Raw genomic sequence first — 15,011 nt, forward strand, 5'->3', positions numbered from 1 at the left:
AGTGAGAGAGGGGCAGAGAGAGAGGGAGACACTGAATCCAAAGCAGGCTCCAGGCTCCGAGCTTTCAGCACAGAGCCCGACGTGGGGCTCGAACTCACAGACGTGGGGCTCGAACTCACAGACTGAGAGATCATGACCTGAGCCGAAGTTGGACGCTCAACCGACTGAGCCACCCAGGTGCCCCTTGGTTTCTGTGATTCTAAAGTGAGTCTTAAAGTAACGTAGTGGGAGTCTTCCAGCTTTGCTCTTTGATTTCAGAGTTGTCCTGACTCTTCCAGGTCCTTCACATTTTCATGTAAACTTTAGAATCTGAATTTCTACCAAAAAAAAAAAAAAAACTGCTGGTATTTTGATTGAGATTACACTGAATCTACAGCTCAGTTTGGGGAGATCTTAACAATATTGAGTCTTTGAATCCACGCCCTTGGAGTATCTGCATTTATGTAGGGTTTATTTCATTATTTCACCAGTATTCTGCACTTCTCACCAAACAGATCTGGTACACATATTGGTAGATTTATATCTATGCATTTATTTATGTTCTGCGTTTTGGTCTGGTACCATTGTAAATAGAACTTTCAAATTTTCTTGTTTTTGAATTGTTCATTGATAGTATATAGACATTGCATTCACTATTGTACGCTGATATTTGATCTTATGGCCATGTTAAACTCACTCCCTGTTCTAGGAGCTTTTTATGTGTAAATTCTTCGGGATTTTCTACATCAACAATCCTGTTGTCTGTAAGTTGTTTCCACTGTTTCTTATCTATGTGTCTTTTGTTGAATTTTCATGCTTATTGCATGGAGTAGGACCTTCAGCCCAAGGTTGAAAAAAACAGTGAGTGGAAATCCTTGCCTTTGTCCCACCTGCAGAGGGAAAGCTTTCAGGTTTTTTTGCCGCTGAGTATGATGTTAGATAGGGGTGTTTCATGGATTATCTTTATCGGGTTGAGGAAGCTGTCTTCTATTTTTAGCTAAGAGTTTCAACGGTGCATAAATATTGAAGTTTACCAGACTCCATCTATTTGAGTTGATGATACTGTTTTCTCTTTTTAGTCTGCTAGTATGGCAAATTCCATTAACTGATTTTTGTTGTTGTTGTTCATTGATTTTTAAATGCCAAACAAACCTGCATCCCTGGTATAAACCCTGTTTACACATGATATGCTGTCCTTTCTGTATATTGCTTGATTCAAGCTGTTCATATGTTGTTAAGGGGCTTTGTATCTAATGTGGTTTATTGGTCTGTTTATTTTTTTTTCTTCATAATACCTTTCCTTGGTTGGGGTACAGAGTAACACTGGCCTCACCAAATGGGCTGGGGAGTGTGTCCTCCACTACGATCTTCTGGAAGAGATCGTGTAAATTTGTGTTATTTCTCCCTTGAATGTTTGGTGATATGTGTCCACGAAGTCACACGGGCCTATGCTTTTCTTTGTGGAATCCAAAGAATTAAGTCAATGATAAATTAAGTTTCTATATTAGATGTAGACTTATTCAGGTCATCTGCTTCTTCTTGGGAGAACTTTGGCAGCTTGTGTCTTTAAAGGAAGTGTCCATTTCGTCTGAGTTACACATGTTATTACTGTGAGGTTTTAATAACCTTCTCTTATCATCCCTTTCATTTTCAATCTGCCTCATTTCTAATATCTGTACTTTGTTTTCTTTCTTTTTTCTTACTTGGCCTGGATAAGTGGTTATCAATTGATTACCTTCACTGATTTTTTTTCCTGCTGTTTTTTTTGCTTCTATTTTGTTTACTTCTGGTATTATCATTATTCCCTTCCTTCTGCTCGCTCTGGATTTGATTTGCTCTTTTCCTTTTTTATAGTTCAGTAAGATGGAAATGGAGGCAGCTGATTTCTTTCCTCTTTACCAGTGCAAGTAGTTAATGATATAAGCTGACCTCTAAGCCCTTCTTCACCTGCAGCCTACAGATTTTGATATGTTGTATTTTCATTTTCATTTTTTTAATTCCAATATTTTTCTCATTTATCTTGTATTTCTTCTTTGACCTAAGGACTGCCTACTGTTTAATAGCCAAATATTGGGGATTTTTCAAGTATTGTTCTGTTGATTTCTGGGTTAACTGCACCATGGTTAGAAAATGCACTTTGTGCTATTTAAACCCTTTTACTCTTATTGTGTTTGGTTTATGGCTCAGAATATGTTCCATCTCGACAAATGTTCTGTGTGCACTTTCAAATAACATTGGCTGGAGCATTCTGAAACATGCCCAGTTAGGTCACGTTGGTCGATACTGCTTTTCAAATCCTCTGTAGCCTTACTGGCTTTGTATGTGTTGTTCCCTATCAGTTACGGAGAGAGGAGCTGAGATCTCCAACCACCATGGTGGATTTGTCCGTTTCTCGTCTTACGGCTCCCAGCTTCTGCTTTATGCATTTGAAGCTTCGTCAGCGGGGGCAACTAGAATTTCCACGACTTCTTGATGAACTGACCAGTGAACCAGTTTGAAATGCTCCTCTCGGGGCGCCTGGGTGGCGCAGTCGGTTGAGCGTCCGACTTCAGCCAGGTCACGATCTCGCGGTCTGTGAGTTCGAGCCCCGCGTCGGGCTCTGGGCTGATGGCTCAGAGCCTGGAGCCTGTTTCCGATTCTGTGTCTCCCTCTCTCTCTGCCCCTGCCCCGTTCATGCTCTGTCTCTCTCTGTCCCAAAAAAAAAAAAATAAATAAATAAACGTTGAAAAAAAAAAAAAAGAAGAAGAAAAGAAAAGAAATGCTCCTCTCTCTGCTTTCTCCCTGTGATGGTCCTTACTCTGAATTTTAGTCTTTCTGATACTGATAGAACCACTTCAGCTTTCTTCCGATTAGTGCTTACATGTAATATCTTATTCTATCCCTTTACTTATAACCTCGCTGTCTTTGTATCTTAAAAAGCTTTGTAAAGCACATATTGGATCTTGCTTTCTTTCCAATATTGGTTTCTGATGTTTAAATGGAGAGATTACATTCAATGTCAGCAGTTATATGGTTGAATTTAAATCTATACCTTGTTTGTTTTCTATCTGTTCCATCTGTACCTTGTTCCTCTTTTCCTATTTTCTTGCCTTCTTTTAGATTTATTAAATGTTTTTGTGTATTCAGTTCTACCTTCCATTTGGCTTATTTCTACAATCTCTCCCTCCCACACATGGTTGTCCTGGAGATCTCAGTATGCATCTCTACCGCAATCTATCTTTAAATACTGTCAACAACAGTATGCTTCCATTTCTGCCTTCTTTTTGAAAAATTTTTAATGTTTATTTATTTTTGAGAGAGAGTGAGCAGGGAAGGGGCAGAGATAGAGAGGCAGACCCAGAATCAGAAGCAGGCTCCAGGCTCCGAGCTGTCAGCACAGAGCCTGACGCGGGGCTCGAACCCACAAACTGTGAGATCATGACCTGAGCCAAAGTCAGAAGCTCAACCGACTGAGCCCCCCCCAGGGCCCCCCCCCCCGCATTTCTGCCTTCTTCCTGTTTGTGTTTTTGTGTCTATACATGTTTTAAATTCTACCACACGTTGTTACTTGTTTTAGATAATTATCTTTGAAAAAGGTTAAAATATAATTTTACATTCACCCATTTTTGCCAATTCTGAGAGTCCTCATCCATTCGCGTAGATCCAAATATGTGCCTGATACTGCTGATCTCATACTGTGTCTGCCTGAAGAACTTCCTCTAATATTTCTTTGTGGTGCACGTAGGCAGGGAATTAATTCACTCAGTTTTCATCGGTCTTAAAAAGTGTCCGTTTTGCTTTCCCAAGGGAGATGGTGCCCCTTCCTCTCCCCTGAGGCAGACCATCTCTTCCTGGGCCCTGGGGGCCAGCCCTGTCCCAGCTTGGCCTTTGCTCCACAGCAGAGAAGACTCCCTGAAGCAGGAGGAGAATCGTCCCTGTGCCTCGCTGAGAACATTCTCAGGTCTGTTTCCCTGGCCTTGATCTTTCTTGAAAGTAAGCAGTAGAGGCCCAGAGAAAAAAGTTGGTGATTGAGCACAGACTCCCCTTGTGCCTGGAATTATCAGGGAGTCTCCGCTGTCATGTCAGCACAGGGTACTCGTTCATAGGGCCACTGTGACAAACCACCACACACTTCATGGTTTGAGACGACAGAAATTTATTCTCTCAAAGCCCTGGAGGCAGAAGTCTGAGATGAAGACGGGCCGTGCCCCCCACGGAGACCCCTCTCTCGATGCTCCTCTTCCAGCGTCTGGCACCTGCTGGCATCCTTGGGTTTGTACCTACACAACTCCAGTCTCTGCCTCTGGCCCCGGCCCCTCGTCACCTTTGCCTCTGTGTCCTTCCCCTCTTCTGTGTGCCTTATAAGGAAACTTGTCACTGGGTTCAGGACTCACTCGAACAATCCAGGCTGATCTCCACCTCAAGATCTTTAACTATTACATCTGCAAAGACCCTTTTTCCAAGGAGGGTAGCAGATTCCATGGATCAGGACATGGGTAGAGCTTCCAGGGGGCCGCCCTTCAACCCAGTACACCTACATTCAGCATTTAAGAACTCACTGGATTTCTGGGGCGCCTGGGTGTCCCTGTCGGTTGAGTGTCCAACTCTTGATTTCGACTCAGGTCGTGATCCCAGTGTCGTGGGATGGAGTCCCATATCCGGGGCTTGGGATTCTCTCTTTCCCTCTGCCTTCCCTGGCTTGTTCTCTGTCAAATTAAAAAAAAAAAAAAGGAAAGCGACCACTGGATTTCAGCAGTTTCTTTTCTGCCTGCTTGTGTGCTAAGTACACTCTTCGATGCTCTACCCAACGTGAACTCACCCACGTGCCCCGACTCTCCTCAGGAGGTTTGTCACACTTTGCAATTTAGTTTACCCATTGCCTTGTGACTTCAGCTATCCGGGGACTGAAGACTAATTTTGATCCTGTAGACTACCTGCCTTCTTCTCATGGTTGGAGGAGAGGACATGTTCTCGTGCGCTTTTTACAACACAAGCAGAAACAGAACTCTCCTCATTGAATCCTGAAGGCCTCTCCAAATGAGGCCTCACCACAGCTGCCCTCCTGCTGGCCACTGTCCCACACACGTGAAGATATGCGGCGTGGCTGCCTCACCAGGCCGTGACTGTGCGTGGCCAGCAGAAGCCGTGAGGTCATCTTCTCAATCACTCATTGCAAGAGCTTTTCTTCAACTTGTACCCGATGAGTCTCTCTGTCAGAATAATGTCGCTAGTCTTAGGGAGAGATAATTTATAAGTTCTTAAAGGTGGGACTCCTGGGATTTTCCAAATGCGAATTCCTTCCCACCAAAATCTAGTATCATAAAGTGCCTCCTAGCCCTACACTGTGCATCCTATCCAGGACCCCTATGGACAGAGCCCTGTCCACCTCTGTCCATGCAGAGGGTGACTCAGGAATATCCGTAGGGAGCCCCAGTCTGTCCTTGTTCCTCCTCTTCTATCTCCAGCACCAACACGGGACTGGCACCTCATGGGTAGTGTGAATCACATCCCGGTGTGAGTATGAGAGCATTCTCATTCACTCCCAAAAATGTCATTTTGAATAATAAATTAAATAGACACCCTACTCCAAGGGGATCCTTGGAGCACTGGACTACACTCGCCCTGGCTATGATCTGCTCTTGGAAGCACCCTTGGGGAGGTCCCCTACTTGGTCCTTTCCCTTGTGCCAGCTCGTGTGGCCAGGGCCCTCCTGGATCTAGTCATGGGCTGGCTCAGCACTGCCAGAATGAAACTAGAACGCAGAGAAGCTGAACTCTTACAACTGGAGTCTGCATTGAGTAGGACCGCTAGCCCACACATTTGTGGTTTATCCTGGAGTCTGTATTTGTTTGAGACCCGGTACATAGATGGTGAACAGCACCTGTGAGTTGGGTTCTGTATGGACCCAGGAGCCATCGGGAGTCTTTACTTCTTTCCAGAGAAAGAGAGGAGAAGCCAGTGCTGGTCCCACGGCAGCTCACGCTTGTTCTTTGCCTCCTTTCTTCTTTTCATTCCAACATTCCTTATCTTTTTGGATCATGAAAATATTTCATCCTGTGTAAATTTTCCTTTGATTTTCCTCCTTTTCTTCGGTGGAGCTGTGTTTCCCCTCCTCTTCTCTGTAGGGAAGGGAGCCCCAGAGCCCTGAACTTTTGGAAGGACATCCTACCATATTAGAGCACGCACACACACCACCTTTGATCCGTTCACTGACACATGGCGCATTAATCATACTTTACAAACTTGCATTGTCTGCAGCTTACATCATGAAGCATGGTCCTGTGAAAAGACTGGATCTAAAGAGCACATGAAACAGAGAATTCACATTGTCAGATTGATTTAGACTAAGAGGAATCAGCAGGAAATTGTTGGCGTCATGAATCATGGGCTTACAGACCTTTGTATCACAGGCAAAATGCATCGTTCCAGTATCTGAGGGTCTTGATCTAATGGTTCCTTCCAGTAAGGTCATTCCTCTGCAAAGTGCTAATGAAAAATGCCTCCTTTCCATGGAAAGGATCTTCTTTCATGATCATCTTAAGACTCTTTTTTAGACCAGTTGTTGGGCCACAGAAAAATCGAGAGGAGGAGATTCCCAGACATCCCTGCTCCGCACCTGCGTAGGCACACCCATTATCATCATCTCCCACCTGAGTGGTACCCTCGTTACAACTGGTAAACCTACACTGACACATCATCATCACCTAAAGCCCATAGTGTATGTTAAGATTCACTCTTGGTGTTGTGCCTTTTATGGGTCTGGACAAATGGATCGTGAAATGTATCCACCATTAGAGTATTTCCACCACTCTCTGCTTACTTATCCCTCCTCCCCAGACCTTCCAACCATTGATCTTTTGACTGTCTCCACAGTTTAGCTTTTTCCAGAATTATATATAGTCGTGATCATACTGTATGTAGTCTTTTCAGATTGGCTACTTTTATTTAGTAGTATGCGTTTCAGTTTCCTCCAGGTACTTTCATGGCTTGCTAGCTCAACTCTTTGGAGTGCTGGATAATATTCTATTGTCTGGATGTACCACAGTTTATTTATTCATTCACCCACTGAAGGCTTCTTGATTGTTCCATTTTTACAATTATGAATAAAGCTGCATAAACATTCATGTAGAGGTTTTTGTGCAAACATAAGTTTTCAACTCGTTTTGGTGAACACCAGGGAGCATGTTTACTGGACCACATGGAAAGGGTATGTTTTAGCTTTATAAGAAACCAGAAAACTGTCTTCTAAAGGAGCTGTACCATTTTGCATTCCCACCAGCAATGAATGAGAGTTTCTGGTGTTGTTGTTGTTCTAGATGTTGGCCATTCTGACAGGTGTGTGGTGTCTCAGTGTTTTCATTTGCGTTTCCCTGACAACATGTGACGTAGAGTATCTTAACTTATTTGCCATCAACATACCTTCCTTAATGAGGTGTCTGGTAAAGTCTTTGGCCTATTTTAAAAATTAGGCCATCTTTTTCTTATTGTTGAATTTTAAGAGTTCTTTGTGTATTTTGAGTAACAGTTCTTTATCAGATGTTTCTTTTGCAGGGGCATTTGGGTGGCTTAGTTGGTTAAGTGTCTGGCTCTTGATTCTGACTCAGGTCATGATCTCACAGTTGGAGAGATCGAGCCCTGCGTCGGGCTCTGCACTGACAATGCAGAGCCCTCTTGGTATTCTCTTTCTCTCTCTGCCCTTCTGTTCTTGCAGATGCATGCTCTCTCTCTCTCACTCTCTCTCTCAAAATAAATAAATAAACATTAAAAAAGTTGTCTCTTTTGCAAATGTGTTCTTTCAGCCTGTGGCTTATCTTCTCACTCCCTTCATAGTGTCTTTTGTAGAGCAGAAGTTTTTACTTTTGATGAAGTTCAGCTTATCAATTCTTTCTTTCATGCATTATGCTTTTGGTATTGTATCTAAAAGCCATTGTCAAACCAAAGTCATGTATGTGTTCTCCTACATTATTTTCTAGGAGGTTAATAATTAGTTTTGCCCTTTTCTTGAGGTTTATGACCCACTTCAAGGTCATTTTTGTGAAGTGTATAAGGTTTGTGTCTAGACTGACTTTTTTTTGCATGTGGATGTCAGTTTTTCAGCTCCATTTGTTGAAAGAACTATTTTGCTCCATTGTATTTCCTTTGTTCTTTTGCCAAAAATCAGTTTATATTTGTGTGGTTCTATTTCTGGGATTCCTCTTTTGTTTCATTAACCTATTTGCCTATTTCTTCACTAATACAACACTATCTTGATTACTGTAGATTTATAGTAAGTCTTGAAGTTGGGTAGTGTCAGTTCCCCAGCTTCATTCTTTTTTAGTATTAATTGGTTTTTCTGGATCTTTTACCCCTGTATATAAACTTCAGAAACCATTTGTTGGTATCCATAAAATAACTTGCTGAGGTTTAATTAAGATTGAATCTATAGGGGCGCCTGGGTGGCGCAGTCGGTTAAGCGTCCGACTTCAGCCAGGTCACGATCTCGCGGTCCGTGAGTTCGAGCCCCGCGTCGGGCTCTGGGCTGATGGCTCAGAGCCTGGAGCCTGTTTCCGATTCTGTGTCTCCCTCTCTCTCTGCCCCTCCCCCGTTCATGCTCTGTCTCTCTCTGTCCCAAAAAAAATAAATAAACGTTGAAAAAAAAATTAAAAAAAAAAAAGATTGAATCTATAGATCAAATTGGGAAGAAGTGACATGTGGACAATATTGAGTCTTCCTATCCATGAATATGGAATACCTTTATTATTTAATTCTTGGATTTCTTTCACTGGAGTTTTATAATTTTCTTCATATAGATCTTATACATATCTTGTTAGATTTATACCTGTATATATTTTTGGAGTGCTAATGTAAATGGTATTGTGTCTTTAATTTCAAATTCCATGTGTTCATTGCTGGTGTATAAGAAAGTGGGGTTCCTGGGTGACTTGGTCGGTTAAGCATCCAACTCTTGATTTCGGTTCAGGTCATGATCTCACAGTCATGAGATTGAGCCCTGCATCGGGCTCTGTGCTGACAGCGTGGAGCCTGCTTGTGATTCTCTCTCCCTCTCTCTCTGCCACCCCTCCATGTTTGCTCATTCTCTCTCTCTGTCTCTCTCCTCTCTTTGCCTCTGTCAAAATAAATAAACATTAAAAAAAGAAAATGATTGGCTTTTGTGTTTTTTTCTTGTATCCTGCAAGCCCTCTATAATTGCTTATTCATTCCAGGAGGGCGTTTTGGTAGATTCCTGTGGATTTTCTACATTGACATTCATGTCGTCTGCAAATAAAGACAGATGTCTTCCTTCCCAATCTATATACCTTTTATTTCCTTTTCTTGTCCTTTCCTTGCATCATCTGGGACTTCTGCTTCCATGATTCTGAAATATTTAAACTCACCGTAAAAGGGAAAGATTCACATTCAGTCATCAATTTATATTCAGGCCCTACCACTTCTGACAGATGCAATCTTGGGCAAGTAACTCGGACTTTTGTGGACTCTATATCTTTTTCTATACATTGGGGTGATAATGGTACACCCCCAATAAGTTGAAGTAATGAATAAGATAAGGAGTGCAAAAGAGTGAAACCTAATGCAGGTATTAGATAGTGTTCTCATTTTCATTCCCACATGAACTTCCTTGAGTAATCTAGGTCATTCCTTTAATGACTCTGTTTCCTCTCCACAATTGATCCCACAGTGGTCCCTGGGACTAACAGAACTTCACTTCCCATGATTCCTCTCCCAAAAGGAGCCAAACCATCCTTTAAGTTAGAACACTCTTCATACGGAAGCAGAATAATGACCCCCTAAGATGTCCACATCCTAATCCACAGAACTTCTGAATATGTTACCTTACACGGAAAAGGGGCTTTTTCAGATGTGATTATGTTAAGGGTCTTGTGATGGGGAAATGATCCTAGATCACTGAGGTGGGTTTAGTGTAATCACAGGGAGGGAGGACAGTCTGAGTCAGAGAGATGGCAATGGAACAACAAAAGCAGAAGTCAGATGATGTGATGTGGCCACGAGCCAAGGAATGCAGGCGCCTCTAGAAGCTGGAAAAGGCCAGGAAATGGATTCTTCCCTGGGGCCTCCAGAAGAAACACAGCCCTGTTGACCCCCTTGATTTCAGTCCCATGAGACTCATTTCAGACTTCTTACCTCAGAACTGTAGGATAATACATTTGTGTTGTTTTAAACCACTAAGCTTGTGGTAATTTGTTGCAACGGTGATAGGAAACTAATACAGTTCCCTTCTGGGCCAATATCATAGGGTAAGTGCAAAGCACTGGGATTGAGTGTTTTAGTGTTTGCAGCCTCATTCATGCTGGTTTCTTTTCTGGTTAAGATCTGGCATCTTGCTGGGGATCCCTGGGAAGCCTCTGTCCAAATGTCACAACAATTTTCATGGATATATATGAAGCCTCATTAAGATCAATAATTATTCTTTCACTATCAAAATGTATTTTTAAAAAAGGTGTGATTGGGGGGCGCCTGGGTGGTTCAGTCAGCTAAGTGTCCGACTTCGGCTCGGGTCATGATCTCGTGGTTTGTGGGTTTGAGCCCCACATCGGGCTCTGTGCTTCAGAGCCCATCTGGAGCCTGCTTCAGATTCTGTGTCTCCCTCTCTCTCTGCCCCTCCTCTGCTCACACTCTGTCTCTCAAAAATGAATAAATGGTAAAAAAAAAAAAAAAAACTTTTTTAATTAAAAAAAGGTGTGGTTGGGCTGGTCCACAATACCTTCAAGTTGTATAGGCACTGGCCTTGCTGGGCGTGAGACTGCAGAGAAACCCAATTCCACATCTTTCAAATGCTGTTTACGTAATTACAGCAGAGCCAGTCCTGAATCTTCCAACCTCCAGGCAGAGTAGTGGAATAATTTAAGAAATGGTCACTAGGACATTTTAGGACCTGGGGTAAAGGAAGCGGTAAAATTTCTTGCCACCAATAAATCCGAGTTGCTCATTGTTGGTTAAAAAACCACTTTGGTTTGCTCTGGCTTTGACATTCAGAGTTGCTGTCTGAGGTATAAAATTGAGAAATCTGAAGAAAAAAACCCTTGCTAACTTTAGGGGTTGACGATTCCATGAAAATACTAATGGAGGCCAACTCAACATGAAAACTTGACAGTGGGATCTTGGTGCCAGAGGGATGGGTCTTCTCGAGATCTGACATGTCTCTGTGATGACTGGATCGGGAATTTCCCAGTGGTCATGTGACCCTCATCCCTGCTTAGAGGCTGCGTGCCCTCCCAGCTCAGGGCCAACTCCATAGGCTGCAAAGGTAACGGGAAACCTGGCAAGAGGCAGGCAGAGGCAAAATATTTGTGCAGATTGGGACGCAGAGATTGGCTTTGGAGAGTGCTTAGGTTGTTCCCATTCTAAGGAGTTAAAATGGCCATGGTCACAAAGCTCGTTTGAGATGAGAGCACTGAGTCAGCCTCAGGCCCAAGGTCAGAGCCGCCTCCTCCCCTTTCAAGGATGATATTTGATGTCAAATATCGGATGGTATTTGAGGTCTTTTCAGTCAATAGTTACATGAGGGCCGGCCCCTTCCAAGGACACTGAATGAGAGTGGCTACTAACATGTACTGACCATCTGTGCCAGCAACCTCATGAATCTCAGAAATGCCTTAAAGGGCTTGATGCAAAGCAAGAGCCCAGTCAGCGTTAACTACTGTCATTCAGATGATCTCGATTACTCCAGATGATGCAATGCGAGGCCGTCTTGTCTTCACCACAAGGCTATGTGCTTCCTGAAGGGGAAAACTCATACCCGCCTAGACACACATGCTCCACACCCCCGGCAAAAGGTACCAAAACACTCACCATACGTAGGTGCTAATGAAACTCCTCTTGAACTGAAATGGGGTCAAATGTACATTGCTTTAGAAAAGTCCTCAACGTGGACCAGGAAGTGTTTGTTCAGAATTAAACGCCAGTGGTTCTGCCCGGGTCCACTTGGTGTTTGTGAACGTGTGTGTGTTTAATGGGCTTTGTTACCAAGGAGCTGGTTTATCCTTTCTGCTGAAACTAGAGTGAAATCCCAGCTCTGGGTCTAGTGAGCTCATGCTTTCCATTTTGGGCAAATAAAGATGTTTTAAAAAAAAATGTTCTCTTCAAAGTCTTCTTTGAAGAACCAGTGAAGGAGGTTGATAACAGAGGAGGATGGAATCCGAGGTGAATTGTGACTTCCTACCTTGCTTTTGAAAGCTCTTGACAAGCCCCCTTTCCTGGGGAAGGTCTTGGTGACTAATCTGACACCTTGTAGATAGAAAGGCTGGATTCCTGGAAATAAAAGAGTTTGTGGAGGCCAGGGTGGGCATGCTGCCCGGTATCCCTCTCTCATGCCATCCACTCCCCAGATCACCAGTCTGCATCACAGTGCTGAAGAGCAGATGGCCTGATCTCGATCCTTTTGTGGAAAGGCCTGGAGAGAGCAAGCCGCTTTCCTAAGCTCTCACAGAGCCAGTGAAAGCCGGGATCCATTTGAGCCAGAGTCTCCCAACTACTAAGCTTCCTCCACAATTCTGAGTGAGAAAAAAAAAAAAAACTGCAGATGTCTGGATCAGTCTCTTGGAGTTTTGAGTAAGCGAATGTTTGAATGCTGGAGTTGTAAGTCACGTGGGCAGACCCCCAGTCCTCTGCCCTTCTCTCTGGGTCACACATTTCTCCTGCACATGGCTAGGACATATTCTCATGCCCTTGAACATGATAGATTCACCATGGCATGAGGACAAGGTGTAGGGGCGCCCGGGTGGCTCAGTCGGTTGAGCGTCCAACTTCGGCTCAGGTCATAATCTCATGGTTCGTCAGTTCGAGCCCTGTGACGGGCTCTTTTCTGACAACTCAGAGCCTGGAGCCTGTTTCGGATTCTGTGTGTCTCTCTCTCTCTCTTCCCCTCCCCTGCTTGTGCTCTGTCTCTCTCACTCTCAAAAATAAATAAACTTTTAAAAGATTTTTTAAAATTTTTAAAAAGAAGACAAAGTGCCCAGCACCACATAACATGTGCGAGCTCTGTGGGAAACACCATGTCTCACAGCAGGTGTACCTGAGGGAGTGGGGTGGCTTTGCTGCAAATCGGGGGAGTTGGGATATGAGAGCACTGTGGTGGTGGTTCTTGCATGAAACGCTACTTAATACAAAGAGAACCACACCAAAGCATGAATTATGTTCAGTATAATTAATCCTCAATTAGCCTTTTAATATTGGTTGCTATAACCCAATTCAGTTTACCATTTAAGCCTAGATCAGCTACATAAAGAATGGAAAGAAGTCAATTCAGTATGGTATAGAGCAGTCCTTTTTTTTTTCACTAGATACAGTTACACATAGATACAAAAACTAAGACCCAGACATTAAATATAGACTTTTTATCTGGAAGTTTAAGGAATGAAATAGAGAAGGGGTGTAAAATGCCAACCCAGGTAACTCTAAAGCATCGCTACTAGAAGAAATGGAAATAATTGGGGGAATAAAAATATTTCGATGGATAATTTCTGTTTTCAGAGTGAAAAAATATTTTCGTCTTCGAAACAAGAACAAGATGATTCAAAAAGGAACAGAGAATGAGAGCGAGATCTTAGACAACAGAAAAGTAACCCAGCAACAATACACGATTCCTGAAATAAGCGTCTCAACAGAGCATTTGGAAGGCAAAAGTCAAGCAAGTCTCTGAGAAAATAGAACGTGACAAAGAAATGACACACAAGCCAATGAGAGCTGGGATTCCGCCAGGTTGCTCTAGATCAGCTCCTCCCGCCCGGGGTGCCTGGGTTGATGTCCTCACCACCACCCTCCACAGTGCTTCTCCAGTGGATAACTGCATAGCATCACAATTTGTCAGTTAAGCCCCAAACTTGACCAAATCATCCTTCTTCTCAGTGGTGGGCCTACTCTGCCTGTTTTATCTCAAGCCAAGATCTTGGGCTTTATTTCTGAGAAACAGCTCAGCACACACTGTTAGGCACACACTTTTGCCCACATTTCCCCATACTGAACATTTTCAGCTTTACCTGCGCTTCACGTCGTCAGATTCCCACCTGTCCCTGGTGCCAACGTCTTGTGGGCTCTCCCTGGCTCACCTCGTTAAAAGAGAAGCCCACATCTGGTTGGATTAGGTGGTCCCGACGGTGGCTGAGCTGCAGCCGGATGGCCCAGCCCAGTGAGAAAGGTCCCAGGGGGTGTTGGGGCCCACTACCCCTAGGGCTGTCTGCGATGGGGGCCTAATGTCTGGGGCTGCCCTGGCTCCTGTGGGGTCTGGGCACAGAGGAAACACCTGTAACCACTCACTGTGCTTTCCCGAGGTTCACCGCTGTCACGTGCTCCCAGCAAGAGGGGATGATTCTGATGTCCACGGGGACTGAGGACACATCATCAGAGCCCCATCAAGGAGGAAACGATGCTGACTTGGCTGCAGCTGGCTCAGAACTCTTGCCAAGGACGTGCTGTAACCTCAAAGAGACTGTGAACTCCAAGCGTAGGAGGGGTGCGAGGGCCAAGGCCAGCGTCCACAGCCCCATCCATCCCATGAAGAAACACCAGCAACCTGTGCACAGACTCCTTCTATCCCCGCAGGGCCCCTTGAGGCAAGGCTGAGATTCTCTCCAGTTTACAGGTGAGGAGAAGGAAACAGCAGTGTGGTTGCACAGGTTCCCCAGGGGCCACGTGGAGAGTAAGCGTCAGAGCTGGGTTCCGAACAGGCTCCCGTAAGTGCTCAGTGCAGGGTAAGGGGAGGAGGGGGAGGCTCAGACCCCCATCGGCCCGGGCCCCACCCCCTCCTGCTCAGGGGACCCCCGGGATCACAGAAGCTCTGCAAGCAGGGCTCAGGCTTCCTAGGACAGATGGAACGAGTGACAAGTGTCCCGGAAACCAGCCGTGCGCCCTGTACATCAGGGAGGGCGCCCATAAGGGCAGAAGGGCTGAGGCGCCCTGCTGAGGACCCCAAGGAGGCTCAGTCAGCCAAAGGGAGGACCGAGACGTCGTTGTTGGGGACACGGAAAGAGGCCAGGTGTCCTGACCACAGAACAGCCAGAGCACCACACGAGACACCTGAAGGGCCGCAGGGGCGAGAT

Source organism: Lynx rufus, unplaced genomic scaffold (assembly GCF_022079265.1).
Source record: "Lynx rufus isolate CCGP_SWC_20201006 ecotype Redwood Valley unplaced genomic scaffold, mLynRuf1.p SCAF_2, whole genome shotgun sequence".
NCBI lineage: Eukaryota > Metazoa > Chordata > Mammalia > Carnivora > Felidae > Lynx > Lynx rufus.